This window comes from Lolium perenne, chromosome 5, assembly GCF_019359855.2.
Source record: "Lolium perenne isolate Kyuss_39 chromosome 5, Kyuss_2.0, whole genome shotgun sequence".
Lineage (NCBI taxonomy): Eukaryota > Viridiplantae > Streptophyta > Magnoliopsida > Poales > Poaceae > Lolium > Lolium perenne.
This window is the reverse complement of record NC_067248.2, coordinates 68,750,697-68,765,353: the sequence shown is the minus strand read 5'-3', so window position 1 is coordinate 68,765,353 and position 14,657 is coordinate 68,750,697.

Genomic DNA, 14,657 nt, shown 5'->3' with positions numbered 1-14,657 from the left:
AAATACTTGGATGCCCCAAAGATGTGTGGAAGCCCAGAACAATGGCAAAACATGTGCGCACGCTGCATCCAATTCAAGTAGAACACATAGTAGGCATCGATAGTTTGACCTAAATTTGAAATCAAAGAGAAGGTGGTTAGAAAAAATCGAAATTGGCAAAGCAAAGCATGAAATCATAAATTTGTGATGCACTATAGCTATGAAAAGTATCAAACAATGCATACCAAAATGATTTTTTAGAGGAATACTAGTTCAACTTATTTTAATTTTATATTAGTAGCCCAAAATCGAACTAGTAGTTGGATATTTCTGAACTTGATCTGTAGTAGTGGGCAAAACCCTAGTTTAACCTATTTAATCATAGATTCGTAGGTCGATTTTTCTACTTTTTTATTATTACTATGCAGCACATGTGTGTTTGCCCGTCGAGTGAAACTCGGAGGAAGAAGGGATCACTCGGAAGGAGAGAAGAAGGGAGAGAATTATGGTGTCTCCCCTTTTTCGGGTGATGATGTTGACTTTTGTGCAGGGTTTGTCAGTGAGCAGGAGGTGCGAGCGAGCGAGCGAGCGAGCGAGTCGAGCGAGGCCGAGAATGAGAGAGATTTTTTTTTTTGAGAGGGACAACCGAAGGATCCAGAAGGACCCACATACTTCCAATACGCATCCTGATGCGTCTTCTCTTGACAAAGAAAATGGCTGGGAGTTTGCGTACCTATTGCACGTGACTTGTGCTCACTGAAGTGTGGGACCTCACGCATGGGCACCACACGTAAGTGACAGACCTGTTGATGTAAAAACTCGGTTGATTATTATACTACTACATTTATACAAAGTTTCCTATGGATTCAAGGGTACGAAAGCCAAGTTAAATCATTTACATGACATTATTTTTTCCATGAAGCCAAGTTAACTCATTTATCAATTGGTACATTTTGGAGTGACTAAGAAGGATCCAGGCTTACTTTTTCATTTTCATGTTTTAAACCTGTTTAAATCTTGGTCAAACCTATGACTTGACCAAGATTCAAATGGGCATAAAAATTCAAAAAAAAAAAGAAAAACAAAAGCACACCGTCTTCCTATGTCATATATCAAGGTGATAAACAAGGTCTGCCATATTCAAACCACAAAAATCATGTATCTACCCCCTAACCCTAAACAAGGATCCAGGCTTACCCTTTTCATTTTCATGTTTTTAAACTTGTTCAAATCTTGGTCAAACTTAGGATTTGACGAAGATTCAAATGGGCGTAAAAATACTTAGAAAAATCATGTACGTATCTACCCCAAACCCTAAACTCTATCTTACGAAGCCAAGCATGAAGAGAAGTGGTTTTGGGTTTCAAACATGGAAATTTCAAAAACCTCCCAAAAGCTTCATTTTAGAGTGACTAAGAAGGATCCATGCTTACCTTTTATTTTCATGTTTTAAACATGTTCAAATCTTGGTCAAACCGTACGTACCTAGGATTTGACCAATATTCAAATGGGCATAAAAATTCAAAAAAAAAATGAAAAACCAAAGCACATAGCCTAGCTTCTTATATATGCCATATAGTAAGCACTCAAGCTAGTTGATAAACAAAGTCTAGACATATTCAAACCAGAAAAATCATGTATCTATATACCCCTAACACTAAACTTTGTCTTAATTATGAAGTCAAGCACGAAGAGAAGTCGTTTTGGGTTTCAAACATGGACATTTCAAAAACCCTCCCAAAAGCTTCATTGTGGTGTGACGTACTAAGAAGGATACATGCTTACATTTTCAACAACCCCCCTAAAAGCTTCATTATAGAGTGACTAAGAAAGGATCCATCAAGCGGGCTTACCTTTTATTTTCTTGTTTTAAACTTGTTCAAATCTCGGTCAAACCTAGGATTTGACCAAGATTCATAATGTGCATCAAATTTTAAAAAAATTAAAAACCAAATTAAAGCGCATAGTGTTCTTATGTCATATAGTAAGCATTAAAGTTGATAAACAAGGTCTAGACACATATTCAAACAAGACAAGTCATGTATCTATACCCCTAACCCCTAAACTCTATCTTATGAAGTCAACAACATGAAGAGAAGTGGTTTTGGGTTTCAAACATGGAAATTTCAAAAACCTCCCAAAAGCTTCATTTTAGAGTGACTAATATATATAAGAAGGATACATGCCTGCTTACCACCTTTTCATTTTCATATTTTAAACTTGTTTAAATCCGTGTCAAATTAAACCAAGGATTTGACCAAAAGATTCAAATGGGCATAAAATTTAAAAAAAAATCAGAAAAATGAAAAACAAAAGCATATAGTCTTCTTATGTCATATAGTAAGCATTCAAGTTGATAAACAAGGTTTGGACATGCATATTCAAACCTAGGCAAATCATGTATCTATCCCCTAGCTAGCCCCTAAACTCTATCTTATGAAGTCAAGCATGAAGAGAAGTGGTTTTGGGTTTCAAACATGAAAATTTCAAGAACATCCCAAAAACTTCATTTTAGAGTGACTAAGAAAGGATACAGGCTTCCCCTTTTCATTTTCATGTTTTATACTTGTTTAAATCTTGGCCAAACCTAGGATTTGACAAAGATTCAAATGTGCATCTATCAAAATAAAAAAATCAGAAAAATTAAAAACCAAAGCACATAGTTTTCTTATGTCATATATAGTTAGCATTAAAGTTGATATAAACAAGGTCTAGATATATTCAAACAAGAAAAATCATGTATCTACCCCTAACCCTAAACTCTGTCTTATGTGTAGTCAAGCATGAAGAGAAGTGGTTTTGGGTTTCAAACTTGGAAATTTCAAGAACCCCCCAAAAGCTTCATTTTAGAGTGACTAAAGGATCCAGGTCGGGCTTACCTTTTATTTTCATGTTTTAAAATTGTTCAAATCTTGGTCAAACTGTACCTAGGATTTGATCAAGATTCAAATGGGCATAAAATTTCAAAAAAAATGAAAAACCAAAGCATATAGCCTTCTTATGTCATATAGTAAGCACTCGATCAAGTTGGTAAACAAGGTCTAGACATATTCAAACCAGAAAAATCATGTTTCTACCCCTAGCCCTAAACTTTGTCTTATGAAGTCAAGCACGAAGAGAAGTCGTTTTGGATTTCAAACATGGAAATTTCAAAAACCTTCCCAAAAGCTTCATTTTGGAGTGACTAAGAAGGATACAGGCTTACCTTTTCATTTTCATGTTTTAAACTTGTTTAAATATTGGTTAAGCCTAGGATTTGACCAAGATCAAATGGGCATAAAAATTCAGAAAAAGTCAAAAAAAATGAAAACCAAAGCACATAGTATTATTATGTCATATAGTAAGCATTCAAGTTGATAAACAAGGTCTAAACAACAAACTAGACAAATCATGTATCTACCCCCTAACCCTAAACTCTGTCTTATGAAGTCAAGCATGAAGAGAAGTGGTTTTGGGTTTCAAACATGGAAATTTCAAAAAACTCCCAAAAGCTTCTCATTTTTGAGTGACTAAGAAGGATTCAGGCTTACCTTTTCATTTTCATGTTTTAAACTTGTTCAAATCTTGGTCAAACTTAGGATTTGACCAAGATTCAAATGTGCATAAAAATTGGGAGGAAGGGTTTGAATTACAATTCAAAAAAACAAGGTAACTTAAATACTTGGATGCCCCAAAGATGTGTGGAAGCCCAGAACAATGGCAAAACATGTTCGCACGCTGCATCCAATTCAAGTAGAACACATAGTAGGCATCGATAGTTTGACCTAAATTTGAAATCAGAGAGAAGGTGGTTAGAAAAAATCGAAATTGGCAAAGCAAAGCATGAAATCATAAATTTGTGATGCACTATAGCTATGAAAAGTATCAAACAATGCATACCAAAATGATTTTTTAGAGGAATACTAGTTCAACTTATTTTAATTTTATATTAGTAGCCCAAAATCGAACTATTAGTTGGATATTTCTGAACTTGATCTGTAGTAGTGGGCAAAACCCTAGTTTAACCTATTTAATCATAGATTCGTAGGTCGATTTTTCTACTTTTTTATTATTACTATGCAGCACATGTGTGTTTGCCCGTCGAGTGAAACTCGGAGGAAGAAGGGATCACTCGGAAGGAGAGAAGAAGGGAGAGAATTATGGTGTCTCCCCTTTTTCGGGTGATGATGTTGACTTTTGTGCAGGGTTTGTCAGTGAGCAGGAGCGAGCGAGCGAGCGAGCGAGTCGAGCGAGGCCGAGAATGAGAGAGATTTGTTTTTTTTTGTGAGAGGGACAACCGAAGGATCCAGAAGGACCCACATACTTCCAATACGCATCCTGATGCGTCTTCTCTTGACAAAGAAAATGGCTGGGAGTTTGCGTACCTATTGCACGTGACTTGTGCTCACTGAAGTGTGGGACCTCACGCATGGGCACCACACGTAAGTGACAGACCTGTTGATGTAAAAACTCGGTTGATTATTATACTACTACATTTATACAAAGTTTCCTATGGATTCAAGGGTACGAAAGCCAAGTTAAAACATTTACATGACATTATTTTTTCCATGAAGCCAAGTTAACTCATTTATCAATTGGTACATTTTGGAATGACTAAGAAGGATCCAGGCTTACTTTTTCATTTTCATGTTTTAAACCTGTTTAAATCTTGGTCAAACCTATGACTTGACCAAGATTCAAATGGGCATAAAAATTCAAAAAAAAGAAAAACAAAAGCACACCGTCTTCCTATGTCATATATCAAGGTGATAAACAAGGTCTGCCATATTCAAACCACAAAAATCATGTATCTACCCCCTAACCCTAAACAAGGATCCAGGCTTACCCTTTTCATTTTCATGTTTTTAAACTTGTTCAAATCTTGGTCAAACTTAGGATTTGACGAAGATACAAATGGGTGTAAAAATACTTAGAAAAATCATGTACGTATCTACCCCAAACCCTAAACTCTATCTTACGAAGCCAAGCATGAAGAGAAGTGGTTTTGGGTTTCAAACATGGAAATTTCAAAAACCTCCCAAAAGCTTCATTTTAGAGTGACTAAGAAGGATCCATGCTTACCTTTTATTTTCATGTTTTAAACATGTTCAAATCTTGGTCAAACCGTACGTACCTAGGATTTGACCAAGATTCAAATGGGCATAAAAATTCAAAAAAAATGAAAAACCAAAGCACATAGCCTAGCTTCTTATATATGCCATATAGTAAGCACTCAAGCTAGTTGATAAACAAAGTCTAGACATATTCAAACCAGAAAAATCATGTATCTATATACCCCTAACCCTAAACTTTGTCTTAATTATGAAGTCAAGCACGAAGAGAAGTCGTTTTGGGTTTCAAACATGGACATTTCAAAAACCCTCCCAAAAGCTTCATTGTGGTGTGACGTACTAAGAAGGATACATGCATACATTATCAACAACCAACCAAAAAGATTCATTATAGAGTTACTAATAAAGGATCCAGTCATGGCGGGCTTACCTTTTATTTTCTTGTTTTAAACTTGTTCAAATCTCGGTCAAACCTAGGATTTGACCAAGATTCAAAATGTGCATCAAAATTTAAAAAAATTAAAAACCAAATTAAAGCGCATAGTGTTCTTATGTCATATAGTAAGCATTAAAGTTGATAAACAAGGTCTAGACACATATTCAAACAAGACAAGTCATGTATATATACCCCTAACCCCTAAACTCTATCTTATGAAGTCAACAACATGAAGAGAAGTGGTTTTGGGTTTCAAACATGGAAATTTCAAAAACCTCCCAAAAGCTTCATTTTAGAGTGACTAATATATATAAGAAGGATACATGCCTGCTTACCACCTTTTCATTTTCATATTTTAAACTTGTTTAAATCCGTGTCAAATTAAACCAAGGATTTGACCAAAAGATTCAAATGGGCATAAAATTTAAAAAAATCAGAAAAATGAAAAACAAATGCATATAGTCTTCTTATGTCATATAGTAAGCATTCAAGTTGATAAACAAGGTTTGGACATGCATATTCAAACCTAGGCAAATCATGTATCTATCCCCTAGCCCCTAAACTCTATCTTATGAAGTCAAGCATGAAGAGAAGTGGTTTTGGGTTTCAAACATGAAAATTTCAAGAACATCCCAAAAACTTCATTTTAGAGTGACTAAGAAAGGATACAGGCTTCCCCGTTTCATTTTCATGTTTTATACTTGTTTAAATCTTGGCCAAACCTAGGATTTGACAAAGATTCAAATGTGCATCTATCAAAATAAAAAAATCAGAAAAATTAAAAACCAAAGCACATAGTTTTCTTATGTCATATATAGTTAGCATTAAAGTTGATATAAACAAGGTCTAGATATATTCAAACAAGAAAAATCATGTATCTACCCCTAACCCTAAACTCTGTCTTATGTAGTCAAGCATGAAGAGAAGTGGTTTTGGGTTTCAAACTTGGAAATTTCAAGAACCCCCCAAAAGCTTCATTTTAGAGTGACTAAAGGATCCAGGTCGGGCTTACCTTTTATTTTCATGTTTTAAAATTGTTCAAATCTTGGTCAAACTGTACCTAGGATTTGATCAAGATTCAAATGGGCATAAAATTTCAAAAAAAAATGAAAAACCAAAGCATATAGCCTTCTTATGTCATATAGTAAGCACTCAAGTTGGTAAACAAGGTCTAGACATATTCAAACCAGAAAAATCATGTTTCTACCCCTAGCCCTAAACTTTGTCTTATGAAGTCAAGCACGAAGAGAAGTCGTTTTGGATTTCAAACATGGAAATTTCAAAAACCTTCCCAAAAGCTTCATTTTGGAGTGACTAAGAAGGATACAGGCTTACCTTTTCATTTTCATGTTTTAAACTTGTTTAAATATTGGTTAAGCCTAGGATTTGACCAAGATCAAATGGGCATAAAATTTCAAAAAAAATGAAAAACCAAAGCATATAGCCTTCTTATGTCATATAGTAAGCACTCAAGTTGGTAAACAAGGTCTAGACATATTCAAACCAGAAAAATCATGTTTCTACCCCTAGCCCTAAACTTTGTCTTATGAAGTCAAGCACGAAGAGAAGTCGTTTTGGATTTCGAACATGGAAATTTCAAAAACCTTCCCAAAAGCTTCATTTTGGAGTGACTAAGAAGGATACAGGCTTACCTTTTCATTTTCATGTTTTAAACTTGTTTAAATATTGGTTAAGCCTAGGATTTGACCAAGATCAAATGGGCATAAAAATTCAGAAAAAATCAAAAAAAATGAAAACCAAAGCACATAGTATTATTATGTCATATAGGAAGCATTCAAGTTGATAAACAAGGTCTAAACAACAAACTAGACAAATCATGTATCTACCCCCTAACCCTAAACTCTGTCTTATGAAGTCAAGCATGAAGAGAAGTGGTTTTGGGTTTCAAACATGGAAATTTCAAAAAACTCCCAAAAGCTTCTCATTTTTGAGTGACTAAGAAGGATTCAGGCTTACCTTTTCATTTTCATGTTTTAAACTTGTTCAAATCTTGGTCAAACTTAGGATTTGACCAAGATTCAAATGTGCATAAAAATTGGGAGGAAGGGTATGAATTACAATTCAAAAAAACAAGGTAACTTAAATACTTGGATGCCCCAAAGATGTGTGGAAGCCTTAACAATGGCAAAACATGTGCGCACGCTGCATCCAATTCAAGTAGAACACATAGTAGGCATCGATAGTTTGACCTAAATTTGAAATCAAAGAGAAGGTGGTTAGAAAAAATCGAAATTGGCAAAGCAAAGCATGAAATCATAAATTTGTGATGCACTATAGCTATGAAAAGTATCAAACAATGCATACCAAAATGATTTTTTAGAGGAATACTAGTTCAACTTATTTTAATTTTATATTAGTAGCCCAAAATCGAACTAGTAGTTGGATATTTCTGAACTTGATCTGTAGTAGTGGGCAAAACCCTAGTTTAACCTATTTAATCATAGATTCGTAGGTCGATTTTTCTACTTTTTTATTATTACTATGCAGCACATGTGTGTTTGCCCGTCGAGTGAAACTCGGAGGAAGAAGGGATCACTCGGAAGGAGAGAAGAAGGGAGAGAATTATGGTGTCTCCCCTTTTTCGGGTGATGATGTTGACTTTTGTGCAGGGTTTGTCAGTGAGCAGGAGGTGCGAGCGAGCGAGCGAGCGAGTCGAGCGAGGCCGAGAATGAGAGAGATTTGTTTTTTTTTTGTGAGAGGGACAACCGAAGGATCCAGAAGGACCCACATACTTCCAATACGCATCCTGATGCATCTTCTCTTGACAAAGAAAATGGCTGGGAGTTTGCGTACCTATTGCACGTGACTTGTGCTCACTGAAGTGTGGGACCTCACGCATGGGCACCACACGTAAGTGACAGACCTGTTGATGTAAAAACTCGGTTGATTATTATACTACTACATTTATACAAAGTTTCCTATGGATTCAAGGGTACGAAAGCCAAGTTAAATCATTTACATGACATTATTTTTTCCATGAAGCCAAGTTAACTCATTTATCAATTGGTACATTTTGGAGTGACTAAGAAGGATCCAGGCTTACTTTTTCATTTTCATGTTTTAAACCTGTTTAAATCTTGGTCAAACCTATGACTTGACCAAGATTCAAATGGGCATAAAAATTCAAAAAAAAGAAAAACAAAAGCACACCGTCTTCCTATGTCATATATCAAGGTGATAAACAAGGTCTGCCATATTCAAACCACAAAAATCATGTATCTACCCCCTAACCCTAAACAAGGATCCAGGCTTACCCTTTTCATTTTCATGTTTTTAAACTTGTTCAAATATTGGTCAAACTTAGGATTTGACGAAGATACAAATGGGTGTAAAAATACTTAGAAAAATCATGTACGTATCTACCCCAAACCCTAAACTCTATCTTACGAAGCCAAGCATGAAGAGAAGTGGTTTTGGGTTTCAAACATGGAAATTTCAAAAACCTCCCAAAAGCTTCATTTTAGAGTGACTAAGAAGGATCCATGCTTACCTTTTATTTTCATGTTTTAAACATGTTCAAATCTTGGTCAAACCGTACGTACCTAGGATTTGACCAAGATTCAAATGGGCATAAAAATTCAAAAAAAAAATGAAAAACCAAAGCACATAGCCTAGCTTCTTATATATGCCATATAGTAAGCACTCAAGCTAGTTGATAAACAAAGTCTAGACATATTCAAACCAGAAAAATCATGTATCTATATACCCCTAACCCTAAACTTTGTCTTAATTATGAAGTCAAGCACGAAGAGAAGTCGTTTTGGGTTTCAAACATGGACATTTCAAAAACCCTCCCAAAAGCTTCATTGTGGTGTGACGTACTAAGAAGGATACATGCTTACATTTTCAACAACCCCCCTAAAAGCTTCATTATAGAGTGACTAAGAAAGGATCCAGTCTGGCGGGCTTACCTTTTATTTTCTTGTTTTAAACTTGTTCAAATCTCGGTCAAACCTAGGATTTGACCAAGATTCAAAATGTGCATCAAAATTTAAAAAAATTAAAAACCAAATTAAAGCGCATAGTGTTCTTATGTCATATAGTAAGCATTAAAGTTGATAAACAAGGTCTAGACACATATTCAAACAAGACAAGTCATGTATATATACCCCTAACCCCTAAACTCTATCTTATGAAGTCAACAACATGAAGAGAAGTGGTTTTGGGTTTCAAACATGGAAATTTCAAAAACCTCCCAAAAGCTTCATTTTAGAGTGACTAATATATATAAGAAGGATACATGCCTGCTTACCACCTTTTCATTTTCATATTTTAAACTTGTTTAAATCCGTGTCAAATTAAACCAAGGATTTGACCAAAAGATTCAAATGGGCATAAAATTTAAAAAAATCAGAAAAATGAAAAACAAATGCATATAGTCTTCTTATGTCATATAGTAAGCATTCAAGTTGATAAACAAGGTTTGGACATGCATATTCAAACCTAGGCAAATCATGTATCTATCCCCTAGCCCCTAAACTCTATCTTATGAAGTCAAGCATGAAGAGAAGTGGTTTTGGGTTTCAAACATGAAAATTTCAAGAACATCCCAAAAACTTCATTTTAGAGTGACTAAGAAAGGATACAGGCTTCCCCTTTTCATTTTCATGTTTTATACTTGTTTAAATCTTGGCCAAACCTAGGATTTGACAAAGATTCAAATGTGCATCTATCAAAATAAAAAAATCAGAAAAATTAAAAACCAAAGCACATAGTTTTCTTATGTCATATATAGTTAGCATTAAAGTTGATATAAAAAAGGTCTAGATATATTCAAACAAGAAAAATCATGTATCTACCCCTAACCCTAAACTCTGTCTTATGTAGTCAAGCATGAAGAGAAGTGGTTTTGGGTTTCAAACTTGGAAATTTCAAGAACCCCCCAAAAGCTTCATTTTAGAGTGACTAAAGGATCCAGGTCGGGCTTACCTTTTATTTTCATGTTTTAAAATTGTTCAAATCTTGGTCAAACTGTACCTAGGATTTGATCAAGATTCAAATGGGCATAAAATTTCAAAAAAAATGAAAAACCAAAGCATATAGCCTTCTTATGTCATATAGTAAGCACTCAAGTTGGTAAACAAGGTCTAGACATATTCAAACCAGAAAAATCATGTTTCTACCCCTAGCCCCAAACTTTGTCTTATGAAGTCAAGCACGAAGAGAAGTCGTTTTGGATTTCGAACATGGAAATTTCAAAAACCTTCCCAAAAGCTTCATTTTGGAGTGACTAAGAAGGATACAAAGCTTACCTTTTCATTTTCATGTTTTAAACTTGTTTAAATATTGGTTAAGCCTAGGATTTGACCAAGATCAAATGGGCATAAAAATTCAGAAAAAATCAAAAAAAAATGAAAACCAAAGCACATAGTATTATTATGTCATATAGTAAGCATTCAAGTTGATAAACAAGGTCTAAACAACAAACTAGACAAATCATGTATCTACCCCCTAACCCTAAACTCTGTCTTATGAAGTCAAGCATGAAGAGAAGTGGTTTTGGGTTTCAAACATGGAAATTTCAAAAAACTCCCAAAAGCTTCTCATTTTTGAGTGACTAAGAAGGATTCAGGCTTACCTTTTCATTTTCATGTTTTAAACTTGTTCAAATCTTGGTCAAACTTAGGATTTGACCAAGATTCAAATGTGCATAAAAATTGGGAGGAAGGGTATGAATTACAATTCAAAAAAACAAGGTAACTTAAATACTTGGATGCCCCAAAGATGTGTGGAAGCCCAGAACAATGGCAAAACATGTGCGCACGCTGCATCCAATTCAAGTAGAACACATAGTAGGCATCGATAGTTTGACCTAAATTTGAAATCAAAGAGAAGGTGGTTAGAAAAAATCGAAATTGGCAAAGCAAAGCATGAAATCATAAATTTGTGATGCACTATAGCTATGAAAAGTATCAAACAATGCATACCAAAATGATTTTTTAGAGGAATACTAGTTCAACTTATTTTAATTTTATATTAGTAGCCCAAAATCGAACTAGTAGTTGGATATTTCTGAACTTGATCTCGTAGTAGTGGGCAAAACCCTAGTTTAACCTATTTAATCATAGATTCGTAGGTCGATTTTTCTACTTTTTATTATTACTATGCAGCACATGTGTGTTTGCCCGTCGAGTGAAACTCGGAGGAAGAGGGATCACTCGGAAGGAGAGAAGAAGGGAGAGAATTATGGTGTCTCCCCTTTTTCGGGTGATGATGTTGACTTTTGTGCAGGGTTTGTCAGTGAGCAGGAGCGAGCGAGCGAGCGAGTCGAGCGAGGCCGAGAATGAGAGAGATTTGTTTTTTTGTGGGAGGGACAACCGAAGGATCCGTAAGGACCCACATACTTCCAATACGCATCCTGATGCGTCTTCTCTTGACAAAGAAAATGGCTGGGAGTTTGCGTACCTATTGCACGTGACTTGTGCTCACTGAAGTGTGGGACCTCACGCATGGGCACCACACGTAAGTGACAGACCTGTTGATGTAAAAACTCGGTTGATTATTATACTACTACATTTATACAAAGTTTCCTATGGATTCAAGGGTACGAAAGCCAAGTTAAATCATTTACATGACATTATTTTTTCCATGAAGCCAAGTTAACTCATTTATCAATTGGTACATTTTGGAATGACTAAGAAGGATCCAGGCTTACTTTTTCATTTTCATGTTTTAAACCTGTTTAAATCTTGGTCAAACCTATGACTTGACCAAGATTCAAATGGGCATAAAAATTCAAAAAAAGAAAAACAAAAGCACACCGTCTTCCTATGTCATATATCAAGGTGATAAACAAGGTCTGCCATATTCAAACCACAAAAATCATGTATCTACCCCCTAACCCTAAACAAGGATCCAGGCTTACCCTTTTCATTTTCATGTTTTTAAACTTGTTCAAATCTTGGTCAAACTTAGGATTTGACGAAGATTCAAATGGGTGTAAAAATACTTAGAAAAATCATGTACGTATCTACCCCAAACCCTAAACTCTATTTTACGAAGCCAAGCATGAAGAGAAGTGGTTTTGGGTTTCAAACATGGAAATTTCAAAAACCTCCCAAAAGCTTCATTTTAGAGTGACTAAGAAGGATCCATGCTTACCTTTTATTTTCATGTTTTAAACATGTTCAAATCTTGGTCAAACCGTACGTACCTAGGATTTGACCAAGATTCAAATGGGCATAAAAATTCAAAAAAAAATGAAAAACCAAAGCACATAGCCTAGCTTCTTATATATGCCATATAGTAAGCACTCAAGCTAGTTGATAAACAAAGTCTAGACATATTCAAACCAGAAAAATCATGTATCTATATACCCCTAACCCTAAACTTTGTCTTAATTATGAAGTCAAGCACGAAGAGAAGTCGTTTTGGGTTTCAAACATGGACATTTCAAAAACCCTCCCAAAAGCTTCATTGTGGTGTGACGTACTAAGAAGGATACATGCTTACATTTTCAACAACCCCCCTAAAAGCTTCATTATAGAGTGACTAAGAAAGGATCCAGTCTGGCGGGCTTACCTTTTATTTTCTTGTTTTAAACTTGTTCAAATCTCGGTCAAACCTAGGATTTGACCAAGATTCAAAATGTGCATCAAAATTTAAAAAAATTAAAAACCAAATTAAAGCGCATAGTGTTCTTATGTCATATAGTAAGCATTAAAGTTGATAAACAAGGTCTAGACACATATTCAAACAAGACAAGTCATGTATATATACCCCTAACCCCTAAACTCTATCTTATGAAGTCAACAACATGAAGAGAAGTGGTTTTGGGTTTCAAACATGGAAATTTCAAAAACCTCCCAAAAGCTTCATTTTAGAGTGACTAATATATATAAGAAGGATACATGCCTGCTTACCACCTTTTCATTTTCATATTTTAAACTTGTTTAAATCCGTGTCAAATTAAACCAAGGATTTGACCAAAAGATTCAAATGGGCATAAAATTTAAAAAAATCAGAAAAATGAAAAACAAATGCATATAGTCTTCTTATGTCATATAGTAAGCATTCAAGTTGATAAACAAGGTTTGGACATGCATATTCAAACCTAGGCAAATCATGTATCTATCCCCTAGCCCCTAAACTCTATCTTATGAAGTCAAGCATGAAGAGAAGTGGTTTTGGGTTTCAAACATGAAAATTTCAAGAACATCCCAAAAACTTCATTTTAGAGTGACTAAGAAAGGATACAGGCTTCCCCTTTTCATTTTCATGTTTTATACTTGTTTAAATCTAACCTAGGATTTGACAAAGATTCAAATGTGCATCTATCAAAATAAAAAAATCAGAAAAATTAAAAACCAAAGCACATAGTTTTCTTATGTCATATATAGTTAGCATTAAAGTTGATATAAACAAGGTCTAGATATATTCAAACAAGAAAAATCATGTATCTACCCCTAACCCTAAACTCTGTCTTATGTAGTCAAGCATGAAGAGAAGTGGTTTTGGGTTTCAAACTTGGAAATTTCAAGAACCCCCCAAAAGCTTCATTTTAGAGTGACTAAAGGATCCAGGTCGGGCTTACCTTTTATTTTCATGTTTTAAAATTGTTCAAATCTTGGTCAAACTGTACCTAGGAATTTGATCAAGATTCAAATGGGCATAAAATTTCAAAAAAAATGAAAAACCAAAGCATATAGCCTTCTTATGTCATATAGTAAACACTCAAGTTGGTAAACAAGGTCTAGACATATTCAAACCAGAAAAATCATGTTTCTACCCCTAGCCCTAAACTTTGTCTTATGAAGTCAAGCACGAAGAGAAGTCATTTTGGATTTCAAACATGGAAATTTCAAAAACCTTCCCAAAAGCTTCATTTTGGAGTGACTAAGAAGGATACAGGCTTACCTTTTCATTTTCATGTTTTAAACTTGTTTAAATATTGGTTAAGCCTAGGATTTGACCAAGATCAAATGGGCATAAAAATTCAGAAAAAATCAAAAAAAATGAAAACCAAAGCACATAGTATTATTATGTCATATAGTAAGCATTCAAGTTGATAAACAAGGTCTAAACAACAAACTAGACAAATCATGTATCTACCCCCTAACCCTAAACTCTGTCTTATGAAGTCAAGCATGAAGAGAAGTGGTTTTGGGTTTCAAACATGGAAATTTCAAAAAACTCCCAAAAGCTTCTCATTTTTGAGTGACTAAGAAGGA